The sequence below is a fragment of the Garra rufa genome, unplaced genomic scaffold (assembly GCF_049309525.1).
Source record: "Garra rufa unplaced genomic scaffold, GarRuf1.0 hap1_unplaced_003, whole genome shotgun sequence".
NCBI lineage: Eukaryota > Metazoa > Chordata > Actinopteri > Cypriniformes > Cyprinidae > Garra > Garra rufa.
Window position 1 is genome coordinate 11,908,960 of NW_027394278.1, and position 15,635 is coordinate 11,924,594.

General features: G+C 49.6%; 30 non-coding genes across 30 annotated transcripts; 12 read left to right on the top strand and 18 right to left on the bottom strand.

Moving 5' to 3' along the window:
* Nucleotides 1–604: 604 nt before the first annotated feature.
* LOC141311185 (U5 spliceosomal RNA) lies at nucleotides 605–720 on the bottom strand. Its single transcript, XR_012348650.1, has one exon. It is a non-coding gene; the product is annotated as a U5 spliceosomal RNA (small nuclear RNA).
* Nucleotides 721–971: 251 nt separating this feature from the next.
* On the top strand, nucleotides 972–1,053 carry trnas-cga (transfer RNA serine (anticodon CGA)). The gene has a single exon. It is a non-coding gene; the product is annotated as a tRNA-Ser (tRNA).
* A 1,016-nt stretch (nucleotides 1,054–2,069) lies between these two features.
* LOC141311290 (U5 spliceosomal RNA) lies at nucleotides 2,070–2,184 on the bottom strand. Its single transcript, XR_012348753.1, has one exon. It is a non-coding gene; the product is annotated as a U5 spliceosomal RNA (small nuclear RNA).
* A 405-nt stretch (nucleotides 2,185–2,589) lies between these two features.
* On the top strand, nucleotides 2,590–2,661 carry trnad-guc (transfer RNA aspartic acid (anticodon GUC)). Its single transcript has one exon. It is a non-coding gene; the product is annotated as a tRNA-Asp (tRNA).
* Nucleotides 2,662–2,764: 103 nt separating this feature from the next.
* On the bottom strand, nucleotides 2,765–2,836 carry trnag-ucc (transfer RNA glycine (anticodon UCC)). Its single transcript has one exon. It is a non-coding gene; the product is annotated as a tRNA-Gly (tRNA).
* A 262-nt stretch (nucleotides 2,837–3,098) lies between these two features.
* Nucleotides 3,099–3,214, bottom strand: LOC141311186 (U5 spliceosomal RNA). The gene has a single exon (XR_012348651.1). It is a non-coding gene; the product is annotated as a U5 spliceosomal RNA (small nuclear RNA).
* Nucleotides 3,215–3,465: 251 nt separating this feature from the next.
* On the top strand, nucleotides 3,466–3,547 carry trnas-cga (transfer RNA serine (anticodon CGA)). Its single transcript has one exon. It is a non-coding gene; the product is annotated as a tRNA-Ser (tRNA).
* Nucleotides 3,548–4,582: 1,035 nt separating this feature from the next.
* Nucleotides 4,583–4,697, bottom strand: LOC141311292 (U5 spliceosomal RNA). Its single transcript, XR_012348755.1, has one exon. It is a non-coding gene; the product is annotated as a U5 spliceosomal RNA (small nuclear RNA).
* Nucleotides 4,698–5,102: 405 nt separating this feature from the next.
* trnad-guc (transfer RNA aspartic acid (anticodon GUC)) lies at nucleotides 5,103–5,174 on the top strand. Its single transcript has one exon. It is a non-coding gene; the product is annotated as a tRNA-Asp (tRNA).
* A 103-nt stretch (nucleotides 5,175–5,277) lies between these two features.
* On the bottom strand, nucleotides 5,278–5,349 carry trnag-ucc (transfer RNA glycine (anticodon UCC)). The gene has a single exon. It is a non-coding gene; the product is annotated as a tRNA-Gly (tRNA).
* Nucleotides 5,350–5,611: 262 nt separating this feature from the next.
* On the bottom strand, nucleotides 5,612–5,727 carry LOC141311187 (U5 spliceosomal RNA). The gene has a single exon (XR_012348652.1). It is a non-coding gene; the product is annotated as a U5 spliceosomal RNA (small nuclear RNA).
* Nucleotides 5,728–5,978: 251 nt separating this feature from the next.
* Nucleotides 5,979–6,060, top strand: trnas-cga (transfer RNA serine (anticodon CGA)). Its single transcript has one exon. It is a non-coding gene; the product is annotated as a tRNA-Ser (tRNA).
* Nucleotides 6,061–7,095: 1,035 nt separating this feature from the next.
* Nucleotides 7,096–7,210, bottom strand: LOC141311263 (U5 spliceosomal RNA). The gene has a single exon (XR_012348727.1). It is a non-coding gene; the product is annotated as a U5 spliceosomal RNA (small nuclear RNA).
* Nucleotides 7,211–7,610: 400 nt separating this feature from the next.
* trnad-guc (transfer RNA aspartic acid (anticodon GUC)) lies at nucleotides 7,611–7,682 on the top strand. Its single transcript has one exon. It is a non-coding gene; the product is annotated as a tRNA-Asp (tRNA).
* A 103-nt stretch (nucleotides 7,683–7,785) lies between these two features.
* Nucleotides 7,786–7,857, bottom strand: trnag-ucc (transfer RNA glycine (anticodon UCC)). Its single transcript has one exon. It is a non-coding gene; the product is annotated as a tRNA-Gly (tRNA).
* A 262-nt stretch (nucleotides 7,858–8,119) lies between these two features.
* Nucleotides 8,120–8,235, bottom strand: LOC141311206 (U5 spliceosomal RNA). The gene has a single exon (XR_012348671.1). It is a non-coding gene; the product is annotated as a U5 spliceosomal RNA (small nuclear RNA).
* Nucleotides 8,236–8,486: 251 nt separating this feature from the next.
* Nucleotides 8,487–8,568, top strand: trnas-cga (transfer RNA serine (anticodon CGA)). Its single transcript has one exon. It is a non-coding gene; the product is annotated as a tRNA-Ser (tRNA).
* Nucleotides 8,569–9,603: 1,035 nt separating this feature from the next.
* LOC141311264 (U5 spliceosomal RNA) lies at nucleotides 9,604–9,718 on the bottom strand. The gene has a single exon (XR_012348728.1). It is a non-coding gene; the product is annotated as a U5 spliceosomal RNA (small nuclear RNA).
* A 405-nt stretch (nucleotides 9,719–10,123) lies between these two features.
* On the top strand, nucleotides 10,124–10,195 carry trnad-guc (transfer RNA aspartic acid (anticodon GUC)). The gene has a single exon. It is a non-coding gene; the product is annotated as a tRNA-Asp (tRNA).
* Nucleotides 10,196–10,298: 103 nt separating this feature from the next.
* trnag-ucc (transfer RNA glycine (anticodon UCC)) lies at nucleotides 10,299–10,370 on the bottom strand. Its single transcript has one exon. It is a non-coding gene; the product is annotated as a tRNA-Gly (tRNA).
* Nucleotides 10,371–10,632: 262 nt separating this feature from the next.
* LOC141311188 (U5 spliceosomal RNA) lies at nucleotides 10,633–10,748 on the bottom strand. The gene has a single exon (XR_012348653.1). It is a non-coding gene; the product is annotated as a U5 spliceosomal RNA (small nuclear RNA).
* Nucleotides 10,749–10,999: 251 nt separating this feature from the next.
* On the top strand, nucleotides 11,000–11,081 carry trnas-cga (transfer RNA serine (anticodon CGA)). The gene has a single exon. It is a non-coding gene; the product is annotated as a tRNA-Ser (tRNA).
* A 1,016-nt stretch (nucleotides 11,082–12,097) lies between these two features.
* LOC141311265 (U5 spliceosomal RNA) lies at nucleotides 12,098–12,212 on the bottom strand. Its single transcript, XR_012348729.1, has one exon. It is a non-coding gene; the product is annotated as a U5 spliceosomal RNA (small nuclear RNA).
* Nucleotides 12,213–12,792: 580 nt separating this feature from the next.
* trnag-ucc (transfer RNA glycine (anticodon UCC)) lies at nucleotides 12,793–12,864 on the bottom strand. The gene has a single exon. It is a non-coding gene; the product is annotated as a tRNA-Gly (tRNA).
* Nucleotides 12,865–13,126: 262 nt separating this feature from the next.
* Nucleotides 13,127–13,242, bottom strand: LOC141311207 (U5 spliceosomal RNA). Its single transcript, XR_012348672.1, has one exon. It is a non-coding gene; the product is annotated as a U5 spliceosomal RNA (small nuclear RNA).
* Nucleotides 13,243–13,493: 251 nt separating this feature from the next.
* Nucleotides 13,494–13,575, top strand: trnas-cga (transfer RNA serine (anticodon CGA)). The gene has a single exon. It is a non-coding gene; the product is annotated as a tRNA-Ser (tRNA).
* Nucleotides 13,576–13,997: 422 nt separating this feature from the next.
* Nucleotides 13,998–14,070, top strand: trnak-uuu (transfer RNA lysine (anticodon UUU)). Its single transcript has one exon. It is a non-coding gene; the product is annotated as a tRNA-Lys (tRNA).
* Nucleotides 14,071–14,680: 610 nt separating this feature from the next.
* On the bottom strand, nucleotides 14,681–14,795 carry LOC141311268 (U5 spliceosomal RNA). The gene has a single exon (XR_012348731.1). It is a non-coding gene; the product is annotated as a U5 spliceosomal RNA (small nuclear RNA).
* A 405-nt stretch (nucleotides 14,796–15,200) lies between these two features.
* trnad-guc (transfer RNA aspartic acid (anticodon GUC)) lies at nucleotides 15,201–15,272 on the top strand. Its single transcript has one exon. It is a non-coding gene; the product is annotated as a tRNA-Asp (tRNA).
* Nucleotides 15,273–15,375: 103 nt separating this feature from the next.
* Nucleotides 15,376–15,447, bottom strand: trnag-ucc (transfer RNA glycine (anticodon UCC)). Its single transcript has one exon. It is a non-coding gene; the product is annotated as a tRNA-Gly (tRNA).
* Between the last annotated feature and the right edge of the window lie 188 nt (nucleotides 15,448–15,635).

Below are 15,635 nucleotides of genomic sequence, written 5' to 3' on the forward strand. Positions count from 1 at the left end.
ACTTAATAAGGTCATGGCAGGTTGATCTGGTTTTTCATGGAGTAATGGCTCGTTTTGGTGATGTCGGTGAAATCACGCCGGCTGGGGGCGAAGGCCAGCAAGCGCAGCTCCTCGTTAGTATAGTGGACAGTATCTCCGCCTGTCACGCGGAAGACCGGGGTTCGATTCCCCGACAGGGAGTCCCAGCTTTTTACTGCTTCTGAACGACTCATCCAAAAGTTTTTGGTGCAGACAGAGGTCACAGAAGCAATTCTGCTTCAACGTCAGCCGGAGCCAAAAGGAATGCGTTGGCCGGGAATCGAACCCGGGTAAACTGCTTGGAAGGCAGCTATGCTCACCACTATACCACCAACGCAGGTGGTGGATTTTAGCTTTTAGCATTCTGAAAGGAATGCTTGAAGCGCACGAGTCACTGATAGGGCCAAAGGAGCTGAAGCCATCTTTGTTTGGATCCCGTCATGTACGAGAGAGTGCTGTCTTAAGAAATTTGAAGTTGCGACGCAGAAAGCGCAAAGGCCGCAAACACAGACCATGATGAGGCGCGCTTCGTTCCACTGCACGTTGGCGGGCGGCCAGTTTGATTCTGCTCTTGACACTCCAGTACAGCTCTGCTGTGAGCAGAGCCCCCAAAAATACAGGTCACTCGCAAATGTTCCTCTCCACGGAAATCTTTAGTAAAAGGCGAAAGATTTATGCGTTGATGAAGAGAAACTCGAGCTATGGCTCCATTTCCTTGGGCCTGTGCGCTCCCTGTGCTAAACCACTACACTCACCAAGGGTAATCTAGGGTGCCGACACCTGCCAACATGAATTTAATGGCCCCCTCACTGTAAATGGGAGGAGTAAAAGTTAAAAAAGAAGAGCTCCTTTCTGCCACCTCCATTTTTCATCCGGGTGCAGTGCAGGTTGTCCGCGATGTCCTATGCTGCCCACATCTAGCCAACCAAAAAGCACGCAAAACACCCTCAGGTGTAGTCGTGGCTGAGAGGTTAAGGCGATGGACTCGAAATCCATTGGGGTCTCCCCGCGCAGATTCGAACCCTGCCGACTACGAAGCGCTTTGCCTTCTTGGCTGTTTGCGACAGCAACTGTGCCTTCTCTACTTTTCCTGGAAGCTGATTTTTTCCCCCCTCTAACTCCAGTTGCTGCACGACAACTGGTCTTCCCACATCTCTTTTCAAGCAGTGTTTCCAAAGAACCAAGTCCAATGGAAGAGCTTTTAGGTGCTCTGATATAACAGTGTAAAAGAAGCCTACTCATTATGAACATCTAGCACCATTTACTTCTCTGTCCAGGCCAAAAAAGTGTTAGCAAACTGTTGTGAAAAGAGTCCATTCATTCAATGTCACTGTTCCAAACTTGCCAGGAGAATCCTATCAGTCTCAGCCCTAGTAGTCTGTGGCCTTCATCCTGCAGTACCGCAAACTTTAAGCAGACAGAGAATGCACATTGTTTGCTGTCATGCTCCCAATGTGGCCCGGATAGCTCAGTCGGTAGAGCATCAGACTTTTAATCTGAGGGTCCAGGGTTCTGTGACCCCTGCTTCTTGGAAGGCACCCTTAAATTTGAGATCCCTTGGCAAACAAGCCAGTGAACCTGTAGGTTGGGGCGCTTTTGAGTTTTTTTAAGCAGACCCGGCCGGTTAGTACTCTGCGTTGTGGCCGCAGCAACTCCGGTTCGAATCCGGGTCACGGCAGGCTTTTTGTGCAGGCGAACACAACACCGAGCTCCATTCTGCCACCTCCATTTTTCATCTGGGTACAGTGCAAGTTATACTATACCAACAACGCAGGCGGTGGACGCTGGCTTTCGCCGGTCAGAAAAGAATGCTCAAAGTGCACAAGTCACTGATAGGGCCAAAGGAGCGGAAGCCATCTTTGTCTGGGCCCGTTCAGGGTTTGGATCCCGTCATGTACGAGAGAGCGCTGTCTTTTCATGCTGGCTAAAGAAATCTGAAGTTGCGACACAGGAAGCACAAAGGCTGCAAACACAGACCACGACGCGGCGCGCTTCGTTCCACTGCATGTTGGCAGTCGGCCAGATTCACTCTGCTCTTGACTCTCTAGTATAGCTCTGTTGTGAGCAGAGCCCCCAAAAATACAGGTCACTCGGAAATGTTTCTGTCCACGGAAATCTTCAGTAAAAGGCGAAAGATTTATGCATTGATGAAGAGAAACTCGAGCTATGGCTCCAATCCCTTGGGCCTGTGCGCTCCCTTTGGTAAACCACTACGCTTACCAAGGGTAACCTAGGGTGCCGACGCCTGCCAACATGTTTTTCATCACCACCGTCACTCCAAATGGGAGGAGTACAAGTTACAAAAGTCCCTTCCATCTCCCAATATTCACAAACCCAATCAAGTCAATGTCATCCCTTTTTTCATGCCCCCCGTATGAAAAGTGAAAAGAAAAAAAAAATGTAAATAATAAAGTGGTCCAAATAATGACCCCCTGTAATGTGTATCATTCAAGATATTGAGAGACTTAATAAGGTCATGGCAGGTTGATCTGGTTTTTCATGGAGTAATGGCTCGTTTTGGTGATGTCGGTGAAATCACGCCGGCTGGGGGCGAAGGCCAGCAAGCGCAGCTCCTCGTTAGTATAGTGGACAGTATCTCCGCCTGTCACGCGGAAGACCGGGGTTCGATTCCCCGACGGGGAGTCCTAGCTTTTTACTGCTTCTGAACGACTCATCCAAAAGTTTTTGGTGCAGACAGAGGTCACAGAAGCAATTCTGCTTCAACGTCAGCCGGAGCCAAAAGGAATGCGTTGGCCGGGAATCGAACCCGGGTCAACTGCTTGGAAGGCAGCTATGCTCACCACTATACCACCAACGCAGGTGGTGGATTTTAGCTTTTAGCATTCTGAAAGGAATGCTTGAAGCGCACGAGTCACTGATAGGGCCAAAGGAGCTGAAGCCATCTTTGTTTGGATCCCGTCATGTACGAGAGAGTGCTGTCTTTCCACGCTGGCTAAAGAAATTTGAAGTTGCGACGCAGAAAGCGCAAAGGCCGCAAACACAGACCATGATGAGGCGCGCTTCGTTCCACTGCACGTTGGCGGGCGGCCAGTTTGATTCTGCTCTTGACACTCCAGTACAGCTCTGCTGTGAGCAGAGCCCCCAAAAATACAGGTCACTCGCAAATGTTCCTCTCCACGGAAATCTTTAGTAAAAGGCGAAAGATTTATGCGTTGATGAAGAGAAACTCGAGCTATGGCTCCATTTCCTTGGGCCTGTGCGCTCCCTGTGCTAAACCACTACACTCACCAAGGGTAATCTAGGGTGCCGACACCTGCCAACATGAATTTAATGGCCCCCTCACTGTAAATGGGAGGAGTAAAAGTTAAAAAAGAAGAGCTCCTTTCTGCCACCTCCATTTTTCATCCGGGTGCAGTGCAGGTTGTCCGCGATGTCCTATGCTGCCCACATCTAGCCAACCAAAAAGCACGCAAAACACCCTCAGGTGTAGTCGTGGCTGAGAGGTTAAGGCGATGGACTCGAAATCCATTGGGGTCTCCCCGCGCAGGTTCGAACCCTGCCGACTACGAAGCGCTTTGCCTTCTTGGCTGTTTGCGACAGCAACTGTGCCTTCTCTACTTTTCCTGGAAGCTGATTTTTCCCCCCCTCTAACTCCAGTTGCTGCACGACAACTGGTCTTCCCACATCTCTTTTCAAGCAGTGTTTCCAAAGAACCAAGTCCAATGGAAGAACTTTTAGGTGCTCTGATATAACAGTGTAAAAGAAGCCTACTCATTATGAACTTCTAGCACCATTTACTTCTCTGTCCAGGCCAAAAAAGTGTTAGCAAACTGTTGTGAAAAGAGTCCATTCATTCAATGTCACTGTTCCAAACTTGCCAGGAGAAGCCTATCAGTCTCAGCCCTAGTAGTCTGTGGCCTTCATCCTGCAGTACCGCAAACTTTAAGCAGACAGAGAATGCACATTGTTTGCTGTCATGCTCCCAATGTGGCCCGGATAGCTCAGTCGGTAGAGCATCAGACTTTTAATCTGAGGGTCCAGGGTTCTGTGACCCCTGCTTTGAACTGTGACCCCTGCTTCTTGGAAGGCACCCTTAAATTTGAGATCCCTTGGCAAACAAGCCAGTGAACCTGTAGGTTGGGGCGCTTTTGAGTTTTTTTAAGCAGACCCGGCCGGTTAGTACTCTGCGTTGTGGCCGCAGCAACTCCGGTTCGAATCCGGGTCACGGCAGGCTTTTTGTGCAGGCGAACACAACACCGAGCTCCATTCTGCCACCTCCATTTTTCATCTGGGTACAGTGCAAGTTATACTATACCAACAACGCAGGCGGTGGACGCTGGCTTTCGCCGGTCAGAAAAGAATGCTCAAAGTGCACAAGTCACTGATAGGGCCAAAGGAGCGGAAGCCATCTTTGTCTGGGCCCGTTCAGGGTTTGGATCCCGTCATGTACGAGAGAGCGCTGTCTTTTCATGCTGGCTAAAGAAATCTGAAGTTGCGACACAGGAAGCACAAAGGCTGCAAACACAGACCACGACGCGGCGCGCTTCGTTCCACTGCATGTTGGCAGTCGGCCAGATTCACTCTGCTCTTGACTCTCTAGTATAGCTCTGTTGTGAGCAGAGCCCCCAAAAATACAGGTCACTCGGAAATGTTTCTGTCCACGGAAATCTTCAGTAAAAGGCGAAAGATTTATGCATTGATGAAGAGAAACTCGAGCTATGGCTCCAATCCCTTGGGCCTGTGCGCTCCCTTTGGTAAACCACTACGCTTACCAAGGGTAACCTAGGGTGCCGACGCCTGCCAACATGTTTTTCATCACCACCGTCACTCCAAATGGGAGGAGTACAAGTTACAAAAGTCCCTTCCATCTCCCAATATTCACAAACCCAATCAAGTCAATGTCATCCCTTTTTTCATGCCCCCCGTATGAAAAGTGAAAAGAAAAAAAAAATGTAAATAATAAAGTGGTCCAAATAATGACCCCCTGTAATGTGTATCATTCAAGATATTGAGAGACTTAATAAGGTCATGGCAGGTTGATCTGGTTTTTCATGGAGTAATGGCTCGTTTTGGTGATGTCGGTGAAATCACGCCGGCTGGGGGCGAAGGCCAGCAAGCGCAGCTCCTCGTTAGTATAGTGGACAGTATCTCCGCCTGTCACGCGGAAGACCGGGGTTCGATTCCCCGACGGGGAGTCCTAGCTTTTTACTGCTTCTGAACGACTCATCCAAAAGTTTTTGGTGCAGACAGAGGTCACAGAAGCAATTCTGCTTCAACGTCAGCCGGAGCCAAAAGGAATGCGTTGGCCGGGAATCGAACCCGGGTCAACTGCTTGGAAGGCAGCTATGCTCACCACTATACCACCAACGCAGGTGGTGGATTTTAGCTTTTAGCATTCTGAAAGGAATGCTTGAAGCGCACGAGTCACTGATAGGGCCAAAGGAGCTGAAGCCATCTTTGTTTGGATCCCGTCATGTACGAGAGAGTGCTGTCTTTCCACGCTGGCTAAAGAAATTTGAAGTTGCGACGCAGAAAGCGCAAAGGCCGCAAACACAGACCATGATGAGGCGCGCTTCGTTCCACTGCACGTTGGCGGGCGGCCAGTTTGATTCTGCTCTTGACACTCCAGTACAGCTCTGCTGTGAGCAGAGCCCCCAAAAATACAGGTCACTCGCAAATGTTCCTCTCCACGGAAATCTTTAGTAAAAGGCGAAAGATTTATGCGTTGATGAAGAGAAACTCGAGCTATGGCTCCATTTCCTTGGGCCTGTGCGCTCCCTGTGCTAAACCACTACACTCACCAAGGGTAATCTAGGGTGCCGACACCTGCCAACATGAATTTAATGGCCCCCTCACTGTAAATGGGAGGAGTAAAAGTTAAAAAAGAAGAGCTCCTTTCTGCCACCTCCATTTTTCATCCGGGTGCAGTGCAGGTTGTCCGCGATGTCCTATGCTGCCCACATCTAGCCAACCAAAAAGCACGCAAAACACCCTCAGGTGTAGTCGTGGCTGAGAGGTTAAGGCGATGGACTCGAAATCCATTGGGGTCTCCCCGCGCAGGTTCGAACCCTGCCGACTACGAAGCGCTTTGCCTTCTTGGCTGTTTGTGACAGCAACTGTGCCTTCTCTACTTTTCCTGGAAGCTGATTTTTTCCCCCCTCTAACTCCAGTTGCTGCACGACAACTGGTCTTCCCACATCTCTTTTCAAGCAGTGTTTCCAAAGAACCAAGTCCAATGGAAGAGCTTTTAGGTGCTCTGATATAACAGTGTAAAAGAAGCCTACTCATTATGAACTTCTAGCACCATTTACTTCTCTGTCCAGGCCAAAAAAGTGTTAGCAAACTGTTGTGAAAAGAGTCCATTCATTCAATGTCACTGTTCCAAACTTGCCAGGAGAAGCCTATCAGTCTCAGCCCTAGTAGTCTGTGGCCTTCATCCTGCAGTACCGCAAACTTTAAGCAGACAGAGAATGCACATTGTTTGCTGTCATGCTCCCAATGTGGCCCGGATAGCTCAGTCGGTAGAGCATCAGACTTTTAATCTGAGGGTCCAGGGTTCTGTGACCCCTGCTTTGAACTGTGACCCCTGCTTCTTGGAAGGCACCCTTAAATTTGAGATCCCTTGGCAAACAAGCCAGTGAACCTGTAGGTTGGGGCGCTTTTGAGTTTTTTTAAGCAGACCCGGCCGGTTAGTACTCTGCGTTGTGGCCGCAGCAACTCCGGTTCGAATCCGGGTCACGGCAGGCTTTTTGTGCAGGCGAACACAACACCGAGCTCCATTCTGCCACCTCCATTTTTCATCTGGGTACAGTGCAAGTTATACTATACCAACAACGCAGGCGGTGGACGCTGGCTTTCGCCGGTCAGAAAAGAATGCTCAAAGTGCACAAGTCACTGATAGGGCCAAAGGAGCGGAAGCCATCTTTGTCTGGGCCCGTTCAGGGTTTGGATCCCGTTATGTACGAGAGAGCGCTGTCTTTTCATGCTGGCTAAAGAAATCTGAAGTTGCGACACAGGAAGCACAAAGGCTGCAAACACAGACCACGACGCGGCGCGCTTCGTTCCACTGCATGTTGGCAGTCGGCCAGATTCACTCTGCTCTTGACTCTCTAGTATAGCTCTGTTGTGAGCAGAGCCCCCAAAAATACAGGTCACTCGGAAATGTTTCTGTCCACGGAAATCTTCAGTAAAAGGCGAAAGATTTATGCGTTGATGAAGAGAAACTCGAGCTATGGCTCCAATCCCTTGGGCCTGTGCGCTCCCTTTGGTAAACCACTACGCTTACCAAGGGTAACCTAGGGTGCCGACGCCTGCCAACATGTTTTTCATCACCACCGTCACTCCAAATGGGAGGAGTACAAGTTACAAAAGTCCCTTCCATCTCCCAATATTCACAAACCCAATCAAGTCAATGTCATCCCTTTTTTCATGCCCCCCGTATGAAAAGTGAAAAAAAAAATGTAAATAATAAAGTGGTCCAAATAATGACCCCCTGTAATGTGTATCATTCAAGATATTGAGAGACTTAATAAGGTCATGGCAGGTTGATCTGGTTTTTCATGGAGTAATGGCTCGTTTTGGTGATGTCGGTGAAATCACGCCGGCTGGGGGCGAAGGCCAGCAAGCGCAGCTCCTCGTTAGTATAGTGGACAGTATCTCCGCCTGTCACGCGGAAGACCGGGGTTCGATTCCCCGACGGGGAGTCCTAGCTTTTTACTGCTTCTGAACGACTCATCCAAAAGTTTTTGGTGCAGACAGAGGTCACAGAAGCAATTCTGCTTCAACGTCAGCCGGAGCCAAAAGGAATGCGTTGGCCGGGAATCGAACCCGGGTCAACTGCTTGGAAGGCAGCTATGCTCACCACTATACCACCAACGCAGGTGGTGGATTTTAGCTTTTAGCATTCTGAAAGGAATGCTTGAAGCGCACGAGTCACTGATAGGGCCAAAGGAGCTGAAGCCATCTTTGTTTGGATCCCGTCATGTACGAGAGAGTGCTGTCTTTCCACGCTGGCTAAAGAAATTTGAAGTTGCGACGCAGAAAGCGCAAAGGCCGCAAACACAGACCATGATGAGGCGCGCTTCGTTCCACTGCACGTTGGCGGGCGGCCAGTTTGATTCTGCTCTTGACACTCCAGTACAGCTCTGCTGTGAGCAGAGCCCCCAAAAATACAGGTCACTCGCAAATGTTCCTCTCCACGGAAATCTTTAGTAAAAGGCGAAAGGTTTATGCGTTGATGAAGAGAAACTCGAGCTATGGCTCCATTTCCTTGGGCCTGTGCGCTCCCTGTGCTAAACCACTACACTCACCAAGGGTAATCTAGGGTGCCGACACCTGCCAACATGAATTTAATGGCCCCCTCACTGTAAATGGGAGGAGTAAAAGTTAAAAAAGAAGAGCTCCTTTCTGCCACCTCCATTTTTCATCCGGGTGCAGTGCAGGTTGTCCGCGATGTCCTATGCTGCCCACATCTAGCCAACCAAAAAGCACGCAAAGCACCCTCAGGTGTAGTCGTGGCTGAGAGGTTAAGGCGATGGACTCGAAATCCATTGGGGTCTCCCCGCGCAGGTTCGAACCCTGCCGACTACGAAGCGCTTTGCCTTCTTGGCTGTTTGCGACAGCAACTGTGCCTTCTCTACTTTTCCTGGAAGCTGATTTTTTCCCCCCTCTAACTCCAGTTGCTGCACGACAACTGGTCTTCCCACATCTCTTTTCAAGCAGTGTTTCCAAAGAACCAAGTCCAATGGAAGAGCTTTTAGGTGCTCTGATATAACAGTGTAAAAGAAGCCTACTCATTATGAACTTCTAGCACCATTTACTTCTCTGTCCAGGCCAAAAAAGTGTTAGCAAACTGTTGTGAAAAGAGTCCATTCATTCAATGTCACTGTTCCAAACTTGCCAGGAGAAGCCTATCAGTCTCAGCCCTAGTAGTCTGTGGCCTTCATCCTGCAGTACCGCAAACTTTAAGCAGACAGAGAATGCACATTGTTTGCTGTCATGCTCCCAATGTGGCCCGGATAGCTCAGTCGGTAGAGCATCAGACTTTTAATCTGAGGGTCCAGGGTTCTGTGACCCCTGCTTTGAACTGTGACCCCTGCTTCTTGGAAGGCACCCTTAAATTTGAGATCCCTTGGCAAACAAGCCAGTGAACCTGTAGGTTGGGGCGCTTTTGAGTTTTTTTAAGCAGACCCGGCCGGTTAGTACTCTGCGTTGTGGCCGCAGCAACTCCGGTTCGAATCCGGGTCACGGCAGGCTTTTTGTGCAGGCGAACACAACACCGAGCTCCATTCTGCCACCTCCATTTTTCATCTGGGTACAGTGCAAGTTATACTATACCAACAACGCAGGCGGTGGACGCTGGCTTTCGCCGGTCAGAAAAGAATGCTCAAAGTGCACAAGTCACTGATAGGGCCAAAGGAGCGGAAGCCATCTTTGTCTGGGCCCGTTCAGGGTTTGGATCCCGTCATGTACGAGAGAGCGCTGTCTTTTCATGCTGGCTAAAGAAATCTGAAGTTGCGACACAGGAAGCACAAAGGCTGCAAACACAGACCACGACGCGGCGCGCTTCGTTCCACTGCATGTTGGCAGTCGGCCAGATTCACTCTGCTCTTGACTCTCTAGTATAGCTCTGTTGTGAGCAGAGCCCCCAAAAATACAGGTCACTCGGAAATGTTTCTGTCCACGGAAATCTTCAGTAAAAGGCGAAAGATTTATGCGTTGATGAAGAGAAACTCGAGCTATGGCTCCAATCCCTTGGGCCTGTGCGCTCCCTTTGGTAAACCACTACGCTTACCAAGGGTAACCTAGGGTGCCGACGCCTGCCAACATGTTTTTCATCACCACCGTCACTCCAAATGGGAGGAGTACAAGTTACAAAAGTCCCTTCCATCTCCCAATATTCACAAACCCAATCAAGTCAATGTCATCCCTTTTTTCATGCCCCCCGTATGAAAAGTGAAAAGAAAAAAAAAATGTAAATAATAAAGTGGTCCAAATAATGACCCCCTGTAATGTGTATCATTCAAGATATTGAGAGACTTAATAAGGTCATGGCAGGTTGATCTGGTTTTTCATGGAGTAATGGCTCGTTTTGGTGATGTCGGTGAAATCACGCCGGCTGGGGGCGAAGGCCAGCAAGCGCAGCTCCTCGTTAGTATAGTGGACAGTATCTCCGCCTGTCACGCGGAAGACCGGGGTTCGATTCCCCGACGGGGAGTCCTAGCTTTTTACTGCTTCTGAACGACTCATCCAAAAGTTTTTGGTGCAGACAGAGGTCACAGAAGCAATTCTGCTTCAACGTCAGCCGGAGCCAAAAGGAATGCGTTGGCCGGGAATCGAACCCGGGTCAACTGCTTGGAAGGCAGCTATGCTCACCACTATACCACCAACGCAGGTGGTGGATTTTAGCTTTTAGCATTCTGAAAGGAATGCTTGAAGCGCACGAGTCACTGATAGGGCCAAAGGAGCTGAAGCCATCTTTGTTTGGATCCCGTCATGTACGAGAGAGTGCTGTCTTTCCACGCTGGCTAAAGAAATTTGAAGTTGCGACGCAGAAAGCGCAAAGGCCGCAAACACAGACCATGATGAGGCGCGCTTCGTTCCACTGCACGTTGGCGGGCGGCCAGTTTGATTCTGCTCTTGACACTCCAGTACAGCTCTGCTGTGAGCAGAGCCCCCAAAAATACAGGTCACTCGCAAATGTTCCTCTCCACGGAAATCTTTAGTAAAAGGCGAAAGATTTATGCGTTGATGAAGAGAAACTCGAGCTATGGCTCCATTTCCTTGGGCCTGTGCGCTCCCTGTGCTAAACCACTACACTCACCAAGGGTAATCTAGGGTGCCGACACCTGCCAACATGAATTTAATGGCCCCCTCACTGTAAATGGGAGGAGTAAAAGTTAAAAAAGAAGAGCTCCTTTCTGCCACCTCCATTTTTCATCCGGGTGCAGTGCAGGTTGTCCGCGATGTCCTATGCTGCCCACATCTAGCCAACCAAAAAGCACGCAAAACACCCTCAGGTGTAGTCGTGGCTGAGAGGTTAAGGCGATGGACTCGAAATCCATTGGGGTCTCCCCGCGCAGGTTCGAACCCTGCCGACTACGAAGCGCTTTGCCTTCTTGGCTGTTTGTGACAGCAACTGTGCCTTCTCTACTTTTCCTGGAAGCTGATTTTTTCCCCCCTCTAACTCCAGTTGCTGCACGACAACTGGTCTTCCCACATCTCTTTTCAAGCAGTGTTTCCAAAGAACCAAGTCCAATGGAAGAGCTTTTAGGTGCTCTGATATAACAGTGTAAAAGAAGCCTACTCATTATGAACTTCTAGCACCATTTACTTCTCTGTCCAGGCCAAAAAAGTGTTAGCAAACTGTTGTGAAAAGAGTCCATTCATTCAATGTCACTGTTCCAAACTTGCCAGGAGAAGCCTATCAGTCTCAGCCCTAGTAGTCTGTGGCCTTCATCCTGCAATACCGCAAACTTTAAGCAGACAGAGAATGCACATTGTTTGCTGTCATGCTCCCAATGTGGCCCGGATAGCTCAGTCGGTAGAGCATCAGACTTTTAATCTGAGGGTCCAGGGTTCTGTGACCCCTGCTTCTTGGAAGGCACCCTTAAATTTGAGATCCCTTGGCAAACAAGCCAGTGAACCTGTAGGTTGGGGCGCTTTTGAGTTTTTTTAAGCAGACCCGGCCGGTTAGTACTCTGCGTTGTGGCCGCAGCAACTCCGGTTCGAATCCGGGTCACGGCAGGCTTTTTGTGCAGGCGAACACAACACCGAGCTCCATTCTGCCACCTCCATTTTTCATCTGGGTACAGTGCAAGTTATACTATACCAACAACGCAGGCGGTGGACGCTGGCTTTCGCCGGTCAGAAAAGAATGCTCAAAGTGCACAAGTCACTGATAGGGCCAAAGGAGCGGAAGCCATCTTTGTCTGGGCCCGTTCAGGGTTTGGATCCCGTCATGTACGAGAGAGCGCTGTCTTTTCATGCTGGCTAAAGAAATCTGAAGTTGCGACACAGGAAGCACAAAGGCTGCAAACACAGACCACGACGCGGCGCGCTTCGTTCCACTGCATGTTGGCAGTCGGCCAGATTCACTCTGCTCTTGACTCTCTAGTATAGCTCTGTTGTGAGCAGAGCCCCCAAAAATACAGGTCACTCGGAAATGTTTCTGTCCACGGAAATCTTCAGTAAAAGGCGAAAGATTTATGCGTTGATGAAGAGAAACTCGAGCTATGGCTCCAATCCCTTGGGCCTGTGCGCTCCCTTTGGTAAACCACTACGCTTACCAAGGGTAACCTAGGGTGCCGACGCCTGCCAACATGTTTTTCATCACCACCGTCACTCCAAATGGGAGGAGTACAAGTTACAAAAGTCCCTTCCATCTCCCAATATTCACAAACCCAATCAAGTCAATGTCATCCCTTTTTTCATGCCCCCCGTATGAAAAGTGAAAAGAAAAAAAAAATGTAAATAATAAAGTGGTCCAAATAATGACCCCCTGTAATGTGTATCATTCAAGATATTGAGAGACTTAATAAGGTCATGGCAGGTTGATCTGGTTTTTCATGGAGTAATGGCTCGTTTTGGTGATGTCGGTGAAATCACGCCGGCTGGGGGCGAAGGCCAGCAAGCGCAGCTCGTCGTTAGTATAGTGGACAGTATCTCCGCCTGTCACGCGGAAGACCGGGGTTCGATTCCCCGACGGGGAGTCCTAGCTTTTTACTGCTTCTGAACGACTCATCCAAAAGTTTTTGGTGCAGACAGAGGTCACAGAAGCAATTCTGCTTCAACGTCAGCCGGAGCCAAAAGGAATGCGTTGGCCGGGAATCGAACCCGGGTCAACTGCTTGGAAGGCAGCTATGCTCACCACTATACCACCAACGCAGGTGGTGGATTTTAGCTTTTAGCATTCTGAAAGGAATGCTTGAAGCGCACGAGTCACTGATAGGGCCAAAGGAGCTGAAGCCATCTTTGTTTGGATCCCGTCATGTACGAGAGAGTGCTGTCTTTCCACGCTGGCTAAAGAAATTTGAAGTTGCGACGCAGAAAGCGCAAAGGCCGCAAACACAGACCATGATGAGGCGCGCTTCGTTCCACTGCACGTTGGCGGGCGGCCAGTTTGATTCTGCTCTTGACACTCCAGTACAGCTCTGCTGTGAGCAGAGCCCCCAAAAATACAGGTCACTCGCAAATGTTCCTCTCCACGGAAATCTTTAGTAAAAGGCGAAAGGTTTATGCGTTGATGAAGAGAAACTCGAGCTATGGCTCCATTTCCTTGGGCCTGTGCGCTCCCTGTGCTAAACCACTACACTCACCAAGGGTAATCTAGGGTGCCGACACCTGCCAACATGAATTTAATGGCCCCCTCACTGTAAATGGGAGGAGTAAAAGTTAAAAAAGAAGAGCTCCTTTCTGCCACCTCCATTTTTCATCCGGGTGCAGTGCAGGTTGTCCGCGATGTCCTATGCTGCCCACATCTAGCCAACCAAAAAGCACGCAAAACACCCTCAGGTGTAGTCGTGGCTGAGAGGTTAAGGCGATGGACTCGAAATCCATTGGGGTCTCCCCGCGCAGGTTCGAACCCTGCCGACTACGAAGCGCTTTGCCTTCTTGGCTGTTTGCGACAGCAACTGTGCCTTCTCTACTTTTCCTGGAAGCTGATTTTTTCCCCCCTCTAACTCCAGTTGCTGCACGACAACTGGTCTTCCCACATCTCTTTTCAAGCAGTGTTTCCAAAGAACCAAGTCCAATGGAAGAGCTTTTAGGTGCTCTGATATAACAGTGTAAAAGAAGCCTACTCATTATGAACTTCTAGCACCATTTACTTCTCTGTCCAGGCCAAAAAAGTGTTAGCAAACTGTTGTGAAAAGAGTCCATTCATTCAATGTCACTGTTCCAAACTTGCCAGGAGAAGCCTATCAGTCTCAGCCCTAGTAGTCTGTGGCCTTCATCCTGCAGTACCGCAAACTTTAAGCAGACAGAGAATGCACATTGTTTGCTGTCATGCTCCCAATGTGGCCCGGATAGCTCAGTCGGTAGAGCATCAGACTTTTAATCTGAGGGTCCAGGGTTCAAGTCCCTGTTCGGGCGACAAGCTGTCAGTTTGCTACAGGCCTCCCCTCACGACCGAGTACGAAGGCTATGTGAGATGTTGAATTGAACTGTGACCCCTGCTTCTTGGAAGGCACCCTTAAATTTGAGATCCCTTGGCAAACAAGCCAGTGAACCTGTAGGTTGGGGCGCTTCTGAGTTTTTTTAAGCAGACCCGGCCGGTTAGTACTCTGCGTTGTGGCCGCAGCAACTCCGGTTCGAATCCGGGTCACGGCAGGCTTTTTGTGCAGGCGAACACAACACCGAGCTCCATTCTGCCACCTCCATTTTTCATCTGGGTACAGTGCAAGTTATACTATACCAACAACGCAGGCGGTGGACGCTGGCTTTCGCCGGTCAGAAAAGAATGCTCAAAGTGCACAAGTCACTGATAGGGCCAAAGGAGCGGAAGCCATCTTTGTCTGGGCCCGTTCAGGGTTTGGATCCCGTTATGTACGAGAGAGCGCTGTCTTTTCATGCTGGCTAAAGAAATCTGAAGTTGCGACACAGGAAGCACAAAGGCTGCAAACACAGACCACGACGCGGCGCGCTTCGTTCCACTGCATGTTGGCAGTCGGCCAGATTCACTCTGCTCTTGACTCTCTAGTATAGCTCTGTTGTGAGCAGAGCCCCCAAAAATACAGGTCACTCGGAAATGTTTCTGTCCACGGAAATCTTCAGTAAAAGGCGAAAGATTTATGCGTTGATGAAGAGAAACTCGAGCTATGGCTCCAATCCCTTGGGCCTGTGCGCTCCCTTTGGTAAACCACTACGCTTACCAAGGGTAACCTAGGGTGCCGACGCCTGCCAACATGTTTTTCATCACCACCGTCACTCCAAATGGGAGGAGTACAAGTTACAAAAGTCCCTTCCATCTCCCAATATTCACAAACCCAATCAAGTCAATGTCATCCCTTTTTTCATGCCCCCCGTATGAAAAGTGAAAAGAAAAAAAAAATGTAAATAATAAAGTGGTCCAAATAATGACCCCCTGTAATGTGTATCATTCAAGATATTGAGAGACTTAATAAGGTCATGGCAGGTTGATCTGGTTTTTCATGGAGTAATGGCTCGTTTTGGTGATGTCGGTGAAATCACGCCGGCTGGGGGCGAAGGCCAGCAAGCGCAGCTCCTCGTTAGTATAGTGGACAGTATCTCCGCCTGTCACGCGGAAGACCGGGGTTCGATTCCCCGACGGGGAGTCCTAGCTTTTTACTGCTTCTGAACGACTCATCCAAAAGTTTTTGGTGCAGACAGAGGTCACAGAAGCAATTCTGCTTCAACGTCAGCCGGAGCCAAAAGGAATGCGTTGGCCGGGAATCGAACCCGGGTCAACTGCTTGGAAGGCAGCTATGCTCACCACTATACCACCAACGCAGGTGGTGGATTTTAGCTTTTAGCATTCTGAAAGGAATGCTTGAAGCGCACGAGTCACTGATAGGGCCAAAGGAGCTGAAGCCATCTTTGTTTGGATCCCGTCATGTACGAGAGAGTGCTGTCTTAAGAAATTTGAAGTTGCGACGCAGAAAGCGCAAAGGCCGCAAACACAGACCATGATGAGGCGC